The following is a 15,337-nucleotide window of genomic DNA, read 5'->3' as shown; positions in this document are numbered from 1 at the left end:
AAGAAAAGCTGAAAATAACAATATTTTACATCTACTTTATGGGATCAGCTTGAAGCTTACACTAAGTAGACAATAAATTAATTTTCTGTCTTTTTGTCTGAGCCACTACCACCACTAAAAAAAACACTTTCAAATGCCAATTATAAGGTTTTTTAAAAAATCTTACAGTCAAGGAGAGATTAACTCAGGAAAATGGTGGACTACAGTCTTCAAATTCCTTTTTTTTTTTTGTCAGCAGTAAAACCCTGATTGTCCTTAAGTGTGCAAATCTACGTTTGCAATATTCTTCAAGAGATTATTACTTCCAGAAGCTGAAACGCTTGAGATCTGATTTTTGTCTTGTCTATTTGTGAAACACTTCAGGAAGCAGTGGAGGGAAACGGGCATTTATGTATGAATTTGGGAACTGCAAAAAAATGTTCACAAGTTACCTTACAATGCAATGTTTAATACAGTATTAGCAGGACTGAAACTTTCAGGATGTTATTGTTGGTTCAGTCTCGGATAAAACTACAAAAGTAAATTCTTCTTTCCTCAGGACAACAGAGACTGTATGTGGAATAACTGCCAGCAGTGCTCATGTCTTAGAAATGGTTTTGACTATAGGGCAAAAAAGGGGTATATGGCAGTTCAGTATAAAAGACAATCAGAAATTACTGAAAACAGGAGCAATGAAAAATGTATCGTTTGCTATAATTTCTGAACTTCTTTGGAGTTACCCTGTCCTCAGAAACTTTTTTGCCATAAAAATGTCAGGTTTTGCACAAAGAAATTAAATCCATTTAAGGTGCAGTTTCACTTTAAGGTTGTGACAATGTAAAACCTGTATTACATTCTAAAAAATCCTCCGTTCCCAGATGGTAGGGTACTTATTAGCATCCTGTAATCCTGTTCTCTGCACGTTTTACCATGGATCTGATTTTTAAACACATGATGTTAAAGGATGGGATTAAACACCATTTGCAATGGGCCTTGGCCTGAAATGAGTTACAAGGCTACTGCTGAGCTAAAGGGGCTTCTGTTACCTCAGATGACATGGCTAAAATCAAGCTTTCTATACCTGTAAGTCACAGTGTAGAATATCAAAACCAAAACAACTTCCAGTGACTTTATTTGCTGCTAGAGGAAGCTAAAGGCCAGCTCTGCACCCCTGCTAGCATTCCCTGAGGGTGATGGAGGGAGCTTTTGTCAGCCCAGTATTGAAACTACTCTTCAAAGATGCTCAAAGGGTATGGTCCCACCACACAATGCAGCTTTCCTGCTTCAGTGTTTCTTGTGACTTCAAGCAGAAAAGATAGCCCAGGATTGCTCCTTGAAGGTTTCCGATGATGCCTGTCCCAAGAGCAGACACAGACTGGAGGCAGCTTGAGTTAAGACAAAAAAGATAAAAATTAAGTCCAGGTGTGTAAGCCAGGGCTGAGCTGAAGTTCAGAGTTTTCTGAGGGGATCCTTAAAGGCACTTTGGAAACCCGTTCAAGGACTCATTTTTTTCAGGCGTGCTGCTCAGGTTGTGTCCTTAGAAATTAATCTCTCTATTCATATAAATATGAAGAAGCTGCAACAATGTTTTCTTCACATTTGAATGTGCTTCTGTCTTGATCTATTGTGTTAACACAGGCAACATTTACCAAGTTTTCCTCCTTTTGAAGGAAGCATTTAGAAAAACAGACAGATATCCTCTCAGTGGAGGAACATAAGAGTAAGGATAAAATTCAGAGTTTGGAATGGGAGTGTGTAAATCAGTATTGCTGTAACAGAGATTTTAACCAATGTTTTATATTAATGGACATATGTTTAACTTTTTTTTTCTTTTTTCTGGGAGGTATTCTTATGAAAAATTAGATGGAGAGAAATTCAAACCAAAGCAGACCAAGACACAGATTAAAACTATGATCTGCAAGTTTAGCTTCAGCTTTGCCTAAAGATTTGCATTAGTTTGACAAGTGTCCAACTACAGTAGGAAGATGTATGGGAATTTCCATACATCTTTATGTGCTTCATAGTGCATCTAGTGCTGCTGCACATACGCACGCTGCATCTAGTGAACAATGTATAAGATGCATATTCTTTTTTCTCTTCAAGCTGCTTTATAATTCTTCTATGGTTCTCCTACTTCATTATTCTAAGAAAACTTCTGGTTTGAACCAGTAGTACTGAAGGAATAATTTGGCACACTGTTTGTAGTATGCAAAAGACATGCCTGAAGCTGTGGACATGAAAAGCAGAAAACTCTTCAGATGGTTTTTTTCACTCTAACTACTCCTACTTGTAGAAGATCTGCAATTAATTTTGATACTGACTTGAATTAGAGTGTGGGTGGTGGTTCTGTACTTCTCAGATGAAAATCTGTATTTCATAATCACCTAAAAATAAGCTGTTCTCCTTTGGTACAGCACCATACATTTTTTTGACCAGGAGCAGGGGGGAAGGGGTGCTGGAGTGGGGTTGTCCTCAGGTCCAAGACAGACTTGAAAGATTTGTCCAAGCTAAAGGGAACTTACTGCAGTTGAAGACACTTAAAGCAACTAGAACAGGAGTCCTGTGGGCTGTTTCTGTTAAAGAAAGATAATGTGGATGGTATTGTGAAACCCTTGCATTGCACTAACTACTAAGAAGAAGATTAACTCTATCCCAGCTGAAACCAGGACAGTGAGCAACCGAGATCTTCAACATAGCTAAATGTATAGTCTTCCAAATGCTGGTCTTTATGGGTCATGTCAGAATGAAAATATTAATTTTCCTCTCCACTGAGAAGAAATACAAGATGTTAAATTCTGAGAAAGAGCAAAAGGTTTTGCAAGATAAAAGATCACCCCACTATCATGCAGAATTATCCTATATAAGGATATTGCCTACTATTATAGTTCTACCACTGTTTTATATAGTGAGGTCTAAAAGACTAAACAAACTAATTTGTAAGGCTCATTCAAGAAGGTGATTCATCTGTTCAGAAGGACAAGGACATCAACAGAACTCAGTACAAGTCACTTGAGTGTTTTGAGATCCTTGTCCTAATGCCACTTTCCTGTACTCTTGGGATTATATATTTTGTTTTTATGAAACAGTGAAACTCTGGTCCATGCCTTCAGTTTGTCTCAAGTTGACTGTGATTAACTTTCTCTGAGGTAATGAGCGACAGTCTATCTGGTGTCTTCTGCCAAAATTATTTTGTGAACACTGCAGCATCATGACTGATGCCGGCCTATATTTCTGGCACTGTGCCAAGGATTCACCTCTGGTTCTCTGTGGGATGCTGTGGTAGCCGTGGTCATGGCCGACTTCCTCACATTTCAGGAATGCTCTCTCATGTTATCCCATATCATTATTTTGGTTGCATTTGCTGGAAGGTTTGGAAACTTGCTAAACACTTATTGTACTGTACCATTTCCTTAGCTACCTGACAGCATAGCTCATGCTTGCCAGACTCTCTGGTGGGTAATGGTAAGACACATGTTGGCTTCAGTAGGCAGTGGACAAATCTAGCATCAGGCAACTAATCATAGAAGAGATTTTTGGTTCTTGCCAGTGTAACTAGGAAGCAGAAAGTGCTGACCGAAATGACGTTGTTATTATGAACAAGACCTGAATGTTGTGAACATTAGATGCAGAAAAGGGTCTTAGAGGCAAGGAGCCTACATGACCGCATGGAAGAGCTCTGGAAACATGACCATGGTGTGAAAGAGTACAGGCTAAATTTAGAGAGACCCTGCTAGTATGGCATTAGTCTGTGCTGCACTTTTTCTAAGGTATGGCAAATTAAAATCTAAAAAGACACTTAGCATCTTTCTGTGACATGTGAATAGTTGTCCCATTCTGTACCTTAAAATTTTCATTAAGATTGTAGATTTAGCAGTGAATACAATATAAAATATACTGCGCAATACTGTGAGTTTTAAATTAAGTACAATTGCTGCTTATGAAAGACCTTTAGATAACATTGTAGCAACCCTGGACAAAGGCCAAACCTTCACAGTTCGCATTAATATAAAACTTTTCATTGAGCAAGCCATAAATCACCAATAGAGTGGTGTAATGACACAGAAGTAGGAATAAAAGCCAGAGGTGCTGGAATAGCTGAGTCTAGAAAGTTGTTCTCAACTGTATAAATGCAAAGAGGCTCACAGTTTTTATGTGATATGTCTTTCCACCCCCATTACAGTGATATTAATACCAGAAACTGTATCATCAGTCAGCACTGTAGGCCAGAAAATCTCAAGATATATTTTGCAATTTCAGTCAAAATATTCTGTCTACGGTGTGTACCTTTTTAGAAGTAAATACAACTGATTGATCCAGTTGCACTTTGTATTTTGTGTATTAAAGACACTTGTAAAGCCACTCTGTCTGCAGTCATGGTGTCCTTTCTGCGGAAATACTTCCCTCTCTCCCTACTGCTTTTGCCACTACAGACAACATGCTACTGCCTTTATAAAAGTAGCCCAGTGGACCAGGGATTGCACCCCTAAGGGCCTGGGTGTCATGCACAAGGCAGTGCAGCTTCTCACTTGGCAGTGTCTGGCCACACAAATGTCCTCACAGACCCAATTTTGCCACGATTCTCTACAGCAAGTTGGGGAGCTGGACATCCTGGAATGTACCCATGAAAGTCAGCAGCTTACCACGGTGGCATCTAAGCTGGGCAGCAGAAAGTGCAGGGGAGGGGAACTGGCTGCTAGGAAGCTCTCTGTCGCTGTGTTTTCCTAGCCAAACATGGAAGCAATACCAGCCTTCTGCTTTTTACCTTGTGGCTTACTGGTTAAAGCACCAGGGTATGTGAGACCAAAATCCCTAGCTCTCGGGTGGGTGATTTGGCTAGCCTTCATGCTAAAATTCTGAGATGGGATCGCTTAGTTCTTGGCATTGCTATTAAATATTCAATCACTCTTTCAAGCTCAGAGGAGAGCTCATGTCACCAACTCCAGGGTCTGGGTTATGGCTACTGGAGAGCAGAGGAAACCCTGTTATCCTCCTGCTTGGTGAATTATCCTGGAATGGGAAATGATGTAGCTCCAGCAGAAGAGAGCAGGAGATCAGGACTCCATGTACAAAGTGGAGTGACAAATACAACATTGCCAGTGGATGAGTGAATGAGAACATTAATTCAAGAACCTCTTGAAGTTAGACACAAAAGTTCCAAATTACAGAACTATCAGATAAAAACCTCAGCTGAAGTAAAACCTAGTGGAAAAAGACTGTCTGTTTTTTTCCATACAATATGAAAATCTTTAGAAAAGACAACTTGAGGTCTTTTAATGAGGACATCTGGATATTTTTTTTTTAGGGAAAAATCGCTTCCAACTGGAATTTTCCCTTAAGAAAGAAATTCAGGTGATGACCTACCTCTGAGTCTTCTGCCATCTATTTTTTTTTTTTTTTACTTTTGCTTTTACCACAAAGTAAAGTTACTGTATTTCGAACCTCTCATACCATTGCCAGTAGCAGGGGCCTATACAAAGGATACTAAGTATTAGTCTCCACAAGGCAAAGCATAAGAATGAAGCCAGTTACACATGCACTTCTACTGAACTTACAAAATATGGAGGGGAATAATATCCTCTCTACTCCTATTTCCCTAATCATCTTTTGTACTATTCATAAACAGAAGAAGAAACATGTTTTTAGACCATATTCTACTTAGCCCACTGGTATATCATTAAGCTGAGCTTTCTCTAGTTTCTAGCGACTGAAGACCTACTCACATCAAATAGCCAGTTTCAGGCTTCTACATTTCAAGATCTCATTCCAGGCCAGCATCAGGGAAAAGTCCCATTAACTGCAGTAGGCTATTGATCAAGTTATAAATCACCCTCTTCAGAAGCAGCCTCACTATGAGCTTTGTGAGGCATTTTTGTAACAAGACGGGCAAGTGCTGGATTTCCAGGGCAATGTAAAAGATTTGATTCCTACAAGTGTCAGTCAAACTTGTAACCAACATATGACAATACTTCAATAGAAGTATTATTAATAATAATCTATTTAGTTATTACATTTCTAACCTGAGTGGCTAATGACAAAATTATTAGAATCTATTATATGAAGTTTACAAAATCAGTGCAAGATGAATTGCTGTTAAAAATAAAAATTCAAATTTTTCTTAGAAAAATTATGGCTTATTCAAAATATTCTTTCTAATCAATTATCATGTGACTTGTGAATGTCTTTTAAAAGTCAATACAGCCACTGTTGCTTATATATGCTAAAATGGGAATTGATTTATTGCAAATACTGTATCAAAGATAAAAACTGTCAACGAAAAGACTATCTTTTTATAATCAGGCTAGTTTTCTGTTTTCACATAAATTGGTGTTTACTGTCAGAAAAGAAGTCCTACGATATCCCATCATTCCAGAGATGATTGCAATGGCAAGGACTTTCAGTATTATTCTGTCCCTCTGAAAGAGGCCAAAGAAGGATCGCCAATTCAAATCTGGGCTGTGTGTTTGGTGCTGCACACAAAGTAATTTTGAGCTGTACAAACATTCTGGATCTAAAGGTTACTGGAGTCATATTTCATAGTGAACTATGAACAATGAATAGGGAAAAAAGTTCTGTGGGTCAGTACTGGGCATTGTTCTCAAGTACTAAGTAGTGTTTCCAACCTTTAAGTCCTAAATGGGATTTTATGTTCTTGCACTGGGTCTGATGGATTTTGTTAAGGACAAAGTTGTGGAGAAAGCTGCAGATAAGAAAGAAGAGTGAAAACTAGGTTGCAAGTGCCAGAACAATGTGCACCTCTGCCAGTGTGGAGGCAGCAAACAGAGGTATCTTAAGCATTGGAGCTGGAGAGTTGGGCAAGAAAGGCTTCGAAGGGTGTGTTCCTGGTACCTGCTAGTTTGGAAATGCTGGAACTGCTGGGGATCCAGGCCCATGGGTGCAGAAGATGCACAAGGACTCTAAGATGTTGTTTGTGTAGGTAAGGTGAGAAAGCAGAAAGGGGTGTGATGGAGGCAGCAGATTCTGGTGAAAGGTGGCATCTCAGCCATCAGCTGTCCCTGTATGGTTCTGTCTACCACTTGTAAAAATAAACTTACCTTCAGCTTCAAGCTCAACACAGGATTTTAGCAACACACGGTTTTAACTTGATTCCTGACTTCTTAGGGTTTCCTTCTAAATGATAGAAACAGATTTCTGAAAGCCCAAACCTGATTTAATGAATCTTGGAAACAAATGCAAGTACAGCTTGTAAGTTTGCAAGGTCTAGAATTCAGACCACAAATTTTAAGAACCCAAGGACAGCTACAAGGATAATTGCATCTACCTGACACAAAGGAAGATCCAACAATCCAATGTGAATGGGTTGTACCTGGATGTGGCTAAAAGCCAGGGGAGCTGTGTAAGAACTGAAGAGCCAGAAAGCTGAGCAAGGGAGAATTCTCCCACCAAAACCATTTACTGTTCTACCTCTTTGCAGAGTGTTAGACAGATTTTTTTTGCCACACAGAAATACTGGACACACAGAATGTATCGTCTGACATCAGGGAAAAGCTGGTTCTAAGATACTGGAATCCAGCTGCCACTCCACTTGTGCCAGGTTAAAAAAAAAAATAAAAATCAAAAAAAGGAAATACTCTTCCTCCCTTTCTGCACTCACATTAGGAATCAGGCAGAAAAGGACAAGGGGAGGAGGGCACAGCATTTGGAAGAGGAGAGAATACTGTTGGAATTGTGGGAACCCAGAGCAAATGTCTGCCTAGGGCTGTAAACCAAAGCCTAACCATTAAAGCAATTGAGATTATGTGATACCCCGGCTGAAAAAGGCAAAGCTCCTGCAATGCCAGGTAGGTTAAAATAGGCACCATTTTCAAATGGTGCATTGGTCTGAGTCTCCACTTGTCTGCTTCAGGATGCTGTCTGGTCAAAGACTGTGCAGCACAGCCAGCTGAGGTAGCGTGTGCTGGATCCCACTGAGTTTGGTATTTGAGGCAAAAAAAGCCCCAGAAATTCACATTTGTCGGGAAGAACAACAGATGACAAGCACTCTTGGATGTGCCATCAGGACTCAGTGGGACATTAAAAAAAGTCAGTGACTTCAAAACCCAAAATTTTCATGAATATTAATTAAATAAATGTCTTCAGATCAGTTAGCTGGTACAGGACAGAGTGTAACTGAATCAGATCATTAAAACCAAACACGCACAGACACAACCACATTCAGCAACTACGATATCTCATGCATTTTTTCCCCCTCACTATCAGGCCTGTGAGCGTACCAACAGGCTCCAGTTACTCTGATCAGCCTGTGACCATCCTTCCCCACCATACCGCCTTGTAACCCCTTCCCCAGGCTGAGGGGTTTGGCTGCCTGCTGCTGACACTGGCCTTGCCTTGCCAACCCGGTGTCTGACGTGGGTGGTGGTCCTGTCCCATCAACACGTGCCTGTGGGGTGATGGCTGGACTGCTGGCTGCACCCTGGACTGCCACTGGGCATCTTGGTTCATCTTGTCGTGGTACTTGTCGTGGGCCCTCTGTGCCTACAGCTAAGCAATGTGGGAGCATTCAACAGTGAAAACCAGGCAGAAGGGCCAATTTTGAAATGGTTTCTCAAGCCAGTTGTTCTTTGCTCACCTAGTAGAAGAGCTAGGCACATGAGCATCTTTTCCTCTGGATAAATCTCTGGGAGTGTGTTGGTCTTCTGACAAAGCCAAGGAGCACTGGCTAATGCCTGTCTCCACCTGACCCATCCCTTGACTGGGAGGGGCATCCCCCAGTGAAATTTGGCTTCCCTATAAAAACATGTCTGTCTAATCCTGCCTTCTTCTGCCAATAACTATGTATGTAGGTCTTTGCATCATCTTAAAAGACAAGCTTTCTTATTTTTGTTCTCTGATAATTTTTTACTTGTATTTGTCTTGCATTTACTTGCCATTTACTAAGTCCCCTGCAACAAAATAGGTACTTAAAATTGTGTTGTTATTAGCATTGTTCCAGAGAGCTTTATGTGAATCTGTGACAAGATATTAACCTTGCTTTGGAGCCCTGTCACATAGGGCTGAGAGCATCATGTAAGCTGAGGTACTTGATGAAACATTGTAGAGGAATTGTAGAGGAATGAAGGTGGGTTAACTAACATTGATAATATACAGCTGTGGGCTGGCTTCAGGGGCGGTGGGTTGGCTGATGTGGATAAGGTGGAGCTGAGGCTGGTTCCTGTGAAGTAGTTAAATAGTTGTAAGGGATATGGAAGAGGAGCTCTAGATTAAGAGAGACCTGGAAGAAGCAGAGGAAGGAGAGAGAGTGTGTCCTGGATGTAAGAGAGACATGGAGAGGCCATGGGAGAAGAAGGGGGCCTGAATGAGGAGAGGATGGCTGGGAGAGGAGCCCAGAGAAGGAATACTCTGGACACAGCAGAGGCAAGAAGCAGGGTGGACTGGCCTGAAGAGGATGAAGAAACAGCACGGACAGTAGATGAACCGTTGAAACCTTGTGGGGGTTGGTGGCTGTGCTGGGGCAAGGTGTGGGAGCTACTTATTGAAGTTAACCTGGTATGTGATGGTAAAAGCTTTGTTGCAGCTGGCTAGTTTTGCTAGTGCTGCACCAAAACATCAAGTTCAAAATATAAAGCATAATTTAGAAGTCAGACTCCACTAATTGTCACCCATCTGTTGTATGTATGCAAAGTGTAAGTTTTTATGGAAGTAGTTATGGCTATTGATTGGGTTTGGGTATTGATGCTTGGGGGTTATTCAGAATGTATGAAATGGTACTTTCTTTCTGGTTCTGTGTATTTAATTTGTAATGATCCGATATTAAAGTTTTCAAATAGGGCACTTTTATCATGTTTTCTATTTCTGATTAATTATCTTGAACTTATGCAAAGGCTCCTTTAGACTGCAAAAAATTTCAGGCTAAAGGCATCTGCAGAAGAACACAAGTAGGATTTGTATGATGCAAAGAAGTTCTCAAGTAACTGAAAATTAGTTTCAGTAACCACAAGGTCTTGGTGTTTATCTAGCAAAGTAAAAACTGAGTGGTTTAAAAAGAAGGAATAGATTTTTCCTAGGGGAGAGATCAGCAGAAAAGTGCAAGCAACACTACAGCTCACTCAATGAGCTTTACTCATGTATTAATTCATGATTCTGTTTCAGGGTTTTTTCTTTCCCAAGTGTACTTGGAAAGTCGAGAACTTGGAAACCTGAAGATTACTGCGAACACACACAGAGTGCTTTTAAAGATGGTATTCTCCCTCTTTCTGCTGTTTTCCTGGTCACCCTTCCATTGGCTGATTTGCATTTTTATAATATGAGGATTTTTAAGAATCCTTACATAGTTCCTCCTGTTTTCACAGCTCAGTGCCAGGTGGCTTGGTATTCCCTCTACTTTAATTATCTTTGCAGCCTTATTTGAGGTTGTAGCAAGAGAAGTGCTCTTGCTGTAATATCTGAGTATCTTGCAAGATGACAACAGGGGAATTCTTCAGTATTTGTGAATTAGTTTGGTGTCACCTGACCATAAGAGCTTACTTTGGGCGTAAGACATAGGTTCGTGGCCACAGCACCAGCATAGTGATTTCTGCAGTGTATTTCATGTAATAACTATACACAGTAGATCTTTGTCTGGTTGTGTTTGTATCTTGGCATGCAATTCGCAAAAAAAATCTTCAAGGAAAAGCTGAACACCTCTTGCAGATAGCAATGAAAACTTTCTCTGGCTGTGAGATTATTTTAAAAGGGGATAGTCATCTTGCAGGAGTAAAGCACACAACTGTGGCAGTGCTTTAAGCCACTGCTGGTTCAAGGCAAGACATGGCAACATTCCTCATCTTGCTTAGATTTTGGAAATACACCCTTTGCAACAGCTGGCTTCCCACTTGTGTACCTCTGAAATTGACCTAGATTAACATGTAGGTTATTTAGATGTCTGAAAAAGGTTTGGAAAGACTGAAAGAATACCAAATTGCAGAACTCTGAGTACTAAATCTAGTCATTTTGTGGTGAAAATGACTACTGAGAGAGGACTTACACAAATGCTGGAAGAACAGCAATGAGTCACACAGTCAGTGTGTCATCTCTCCATTGTAGCCAGAACACTGCTGAAAAGGAGCTAAAGGTGGCATCCCTGAACTGGACACAGGTAGGTAATGCTGCAGCATCCCTCGCATTATAGATGAGCACACAATTTAGTGACAAGTAACAGTATCACAAACCAGCAGAAAGGTGTAAGTTAGAAGAAAACTGAAGATGTTAGGGGCTTAAATCCATCTCCTGGTAGTAGGGGACTGCTCCCTGTGGTACATTTTCTCATACTTTGCCTATTCTGCTTTTAAATGCCCTCTGTAATAGTAGTTTCCATAATTTCCCTTGGGAAGAAGAGATGATGTTTAGTACCTCTCTTTGTCAGGAAGCTGCTGTTGGCGTCCTGCCTGCTTCCCTTTTCCTAACTCCATCTCATTACTGCAAATGATTCCCTGCACAGCACTCTGAACTGCAGTGCTCTTCCTTTCTGTCCTCAGCCTGCGAAGGGATGGTGGCTGCTAGGGCCTCTGAGGGCTCCCGTGTGGCTCAGAGGGGCCCCACACAGACCCAGAAGCCAGTTGGTGGGAACGGATTTCTCTTGGGGGCAGCCTGAAGTCACGGTGGGTCCTATACCCAGAGTATCCTAGGGGAAGCCTCAGAGCAGTCTCCCTTTCTGGGCAGCTCTAATGTAAATACGCCACACATCTTCCACAACAGAGCCTGGCATCTCTTTTTCGACCACCTGTAGCCCCTGTAACATGACTGCAAAGGAGATGGGATACCTGTAGGCAGCAGCTGCTGCCTCTCTTCATCAGAGGTTGACCATACAGTAGGAAACAGGAGCTTTGGGTGTTCCCTAATTCTCAAACTTTTTAGATAGGGCTACTTTTCTTCAGTAAATAGCCATGTACCACAGCACATATGCCTCTTTATTCTACTCGTTCACATGTATTTAGACACTTACAGCAGGTAGTCACAGAACTACCTTAAATTTTGGCTCTGAGACATATCGCACAGACCCAGGGGGGTTGTGTCCTGTCCCCCTCTCTCCATTTTGGGAATCCTTGCCCTATAGCATGGGGCATACTCAAGGCTTTCCAATGCACCTGTTAGTTTTCCCATGGCCAAGCCCTGGGTTTGCTCCTGACAGTAAATATTGTCCATGTTCAGTAAATCTGGCCTTGAAAGTACCTTAACTGTACTGGTAGAACCAGCCAGAGAATGTATTCTATATAAATTTGGGTCCATGTGAAAACTCAGGTTTATTTTTCACACCTTTCATATCTTCGTTGACAGAGAGCCTCTTCTCAGATATCTGCTGAGATACACAACTAATTTTTCTACCTAAATCACACCCAATGAAAATCTGACCCATATATTTTACTCTGTTTCTTCCAAGTTAGTTTCCACAACTTTCTTATAGGGTTGTTTTGGTGGTTTTTTTAGTGTTTGAATAAACTCCAGATTGCCAGCAACCTGCCGTCACTGTGATGCCTTTAGGAGAATAACTTCAGATAGGTGCATCCCTATGAGTAGAAAATCAAGCAAAGGGGACAGGAGGCCTGCATGGATAAGCAAGGATCTTCGGGCAAAACTTAAACAGAACAAGGAACTTGACAGAATGTGGAAAAAGGGACAGGCTGCTTGGGAGGAATATAGGAACACAACAAGGAAGGCTAAGGTCCATTTGGAATCAAATCTGGTGAGGGATGTCAGGGACAACAAGAAGGGCTTCTTCAGGTTCATCAGCAGGAAAAGGATGACTAGGGAAAATGTGGGCCTGCTACTGAATGAGGTGGGTGACAAAGGATACAGAGAAGGCAGAGTTACCAAATGCCTTCTTTGCTTCAGTCTTTACTGCTGAGGCCAGCCCTCATATCCCAGACCCTGGAAACAAGAGAGGAAGTCTGGAGAAGGGAAGACTTTCCCTTGTTCAAGGAGGATTGAGTTAGAGATCACTTAACATCCACAAATCTATGGGCCCCAATGGGATGCCCTTCTGAGTGCTGAGGGAGCTGGCAGATGTCATTGCTAAGCCACTCTTCATCACCTTTGAAAGGTCATGGAGAACAGGACAGGTGCCTGAGGACTAGAGGAAAGTGAATGTCATTCCAGTCTTCAAAAAGGGCAAGAAGGAGGACCCATGCAACTACAGGCTGGTCAGCTTGACCTCTGTCCCTCGAAAGGTGATGCAGCAGCTCATCCTGGAAGTCATCTCTAAGCATGTGGAGGAAAAGAAGGTTATCAGGATGGATTCACCAAGGGAAAATCATGTCTGAACAATAGTCTTCTATAATGGAATGACTGGCTGTGTAGACAAGGAAAGAGTGGTGGATGTTGTCTACCTTGACCTCAGCAAGGCTTTTGACACTGTCTCCCATAACATCCTCATAGGTAAGCTCAGGAAGTGTGGGCTGGATGAGTGGACAGTGAGGTGGATTCAGGACTGGCTGAATGGCAGAGCTCAGAGGGTTGTGCTCAGCAGCACAGAGTCTAGTTGGAGGCCTGTAGCTACCGGTGTTCCCCAGGGGTCAGTGCTGGGTCCAGTCCTTAGTCATCAATGACCTGGATGAAGGACCGAGTGTACCCTCAGCAAGTTTGCTGATGATACAGAACTGGGAGGAGCAGCTGACACACCAGAAGGCTGTGCTGCCATTCAGCGAGACCTGGACAGGCTGGAGAGTTGGGCAGAGAGGAACCTGATGAAGTTCAACAAAGGCAAGTGTGAGATCCTGCACCTGGGGAGGAACAACCACATGCACCAGCACAGGCTGGGGCTGACCTGCTGGAAGGCAGCTCTGCAGAGAAAGACCTGGGAGTCCTGGTGGACAGCAAGTTGCCCATGAGCCAGCAGTGTGCCCTGGTGGCCAAGAAGGCCAATGGGATCCTGGGCGGCATTAGGAGCAGCATGGCCGGCAGGTTGAGGGAGGTGATCCTCCCCCTCTGCTCTGCCCTGGTGAGGCCACATCTGGAGTGCTGGGTCCAGTGCTGGGCTCCCCAGTGCCAGAGGGACAGGGAACTACTGGGGAAGATTTAGCAGAGAGCTACAAAGATGATGAGGGGACTGAAGCATCTCCCTTATGAGGAAAGGCTGAGAGAGCTGGGGCTGTTTAGCCTGGAGAAGAGAAGACTGAGAGGGGATCTTATCAGTGTCTACAGATATTTTAAATGTGGGCATCAAGAGGGTGGGGCTAGACTTATTTCAGTGGTGCCCAGTGACAGGACAAGGGGCAATGGGGACAAACTGAAACACAGGAAGATCTATTTGAATATGAGGAAGAACATCTTTACTTTGAGGGTGAGAGAGCAGTAGGACAGGCTGCCCAGAGCATTGTGGAATCTCCTTCACTGGAGACATTCAAAAGCCACCTGGACATGACCCTGTGCAACCTGCTCCAGGTGAACCTGCTTTAGCAGGGGGTTGGACTAGATGATCTCCAGAGGTCCCTTCCAACCCTGACCATTCTGTGGTTCTGTGATTCTGCTGTGGCTCCAGTGGGTTCAATTCAACCCTGTTACTGGGTTTTGCACTCATAAACATGGGTGGGCAGAAACACTGTGTGTCAGCTCACTCTTGATAGGAACTATCACTGACTATCTTAATAAGAACTGGGCATATACTCAAAAGAGCATAGGAAAGATATTTTTCCTTGCTTCACATTACCCATTCACTTACTTGAATAAGACTTCTATAAAAATGGTTTTGTCCTGTGCAAAGGAAGAGTTTAATAGATCTGTTTATCAAGACACTGTCAACACCTTAATATGGCTTACTTGGTAATTCTTCTTGCATGTGTATTTAGCAGTTCTTGATACAAACTCAGCATGCATCACTCCAGATGTGAGCAAAGCAGAAAAGCAGGACTGTCTTTCCTATTCCTACCATCCCTTCCAATGAGCTCCATGCCTGCATACACAGATATTTTAACGATTTGGTATTTTGTACTTGACTATTATCCACAATTCCTCATTCAGCTTATGGGAAATTTCATTCCTGAGAAACTTACAGACTACAAGGATTTATATCCACAGCAGAAGAGAACTTTTACATGTACACTGTTTACATTTTGTTTTGCTAAACTACCAGCCCAAAATATTCACTAAAGCTTTGGTGCCTCTTCGTTTACAAAAACTGCGCTCCGGTCCTGAGAATACATTGCTGATGTTAGAGGGTGGGCAGTGACCCAACAGCAGTAGTTTCACAGATTAATAATTTTTATTACTACTGTTATTCACAGTGTTTCCAAAAGAATACCATAGCTCTGCTTATATTTAAAAAAAAAATAAGTAAGTTGGATTTTTCAAAATTTTACCGCCAGGTCAGCAGAAGGTTGCTTCCAGCAGGTTCCTTCTGCAGCTGTGAGAAAACTTACCAATCAGGGAG

At 42.2% G+C, this 15,337-nt stretch overlaps 1 protein-coding gene across 1 annotated transcript in view; it reads right to left on the bottom strand.

Moving 5' to 3' along the window:
* The window catches only part of LOC102046998 (gamma-aminobutyric acid type A receptor subunit gamma3), a 154,285-nt gene that overhangs the window by 35,742 nt on the left and 103,206 nt on the right, over positions 1-15,337 (bottom strand). The window lies entirely within an intron of this gene.

The sequence above is a fragment of the Falco cherrug genome, chromosome 2, assembly GCF_023634085.1.
Source record: "Falco cherrug isolate bFalChe1 chromosome 2, bFalChe1.pri, whole genome shotgun sequence".
Classification (NCBI taxonomy): domain Eukaryota; kingdom Metazoa; phylum Chordata; class Aves; order Falconiformes; family Falconidae; genus Falco; species Falco cherrug.
The sequence above is the reverse complement of the archived record's forward strand: the minus strand, read 5'-3'. Positions and strand labels throughout refer to the sequence as shown.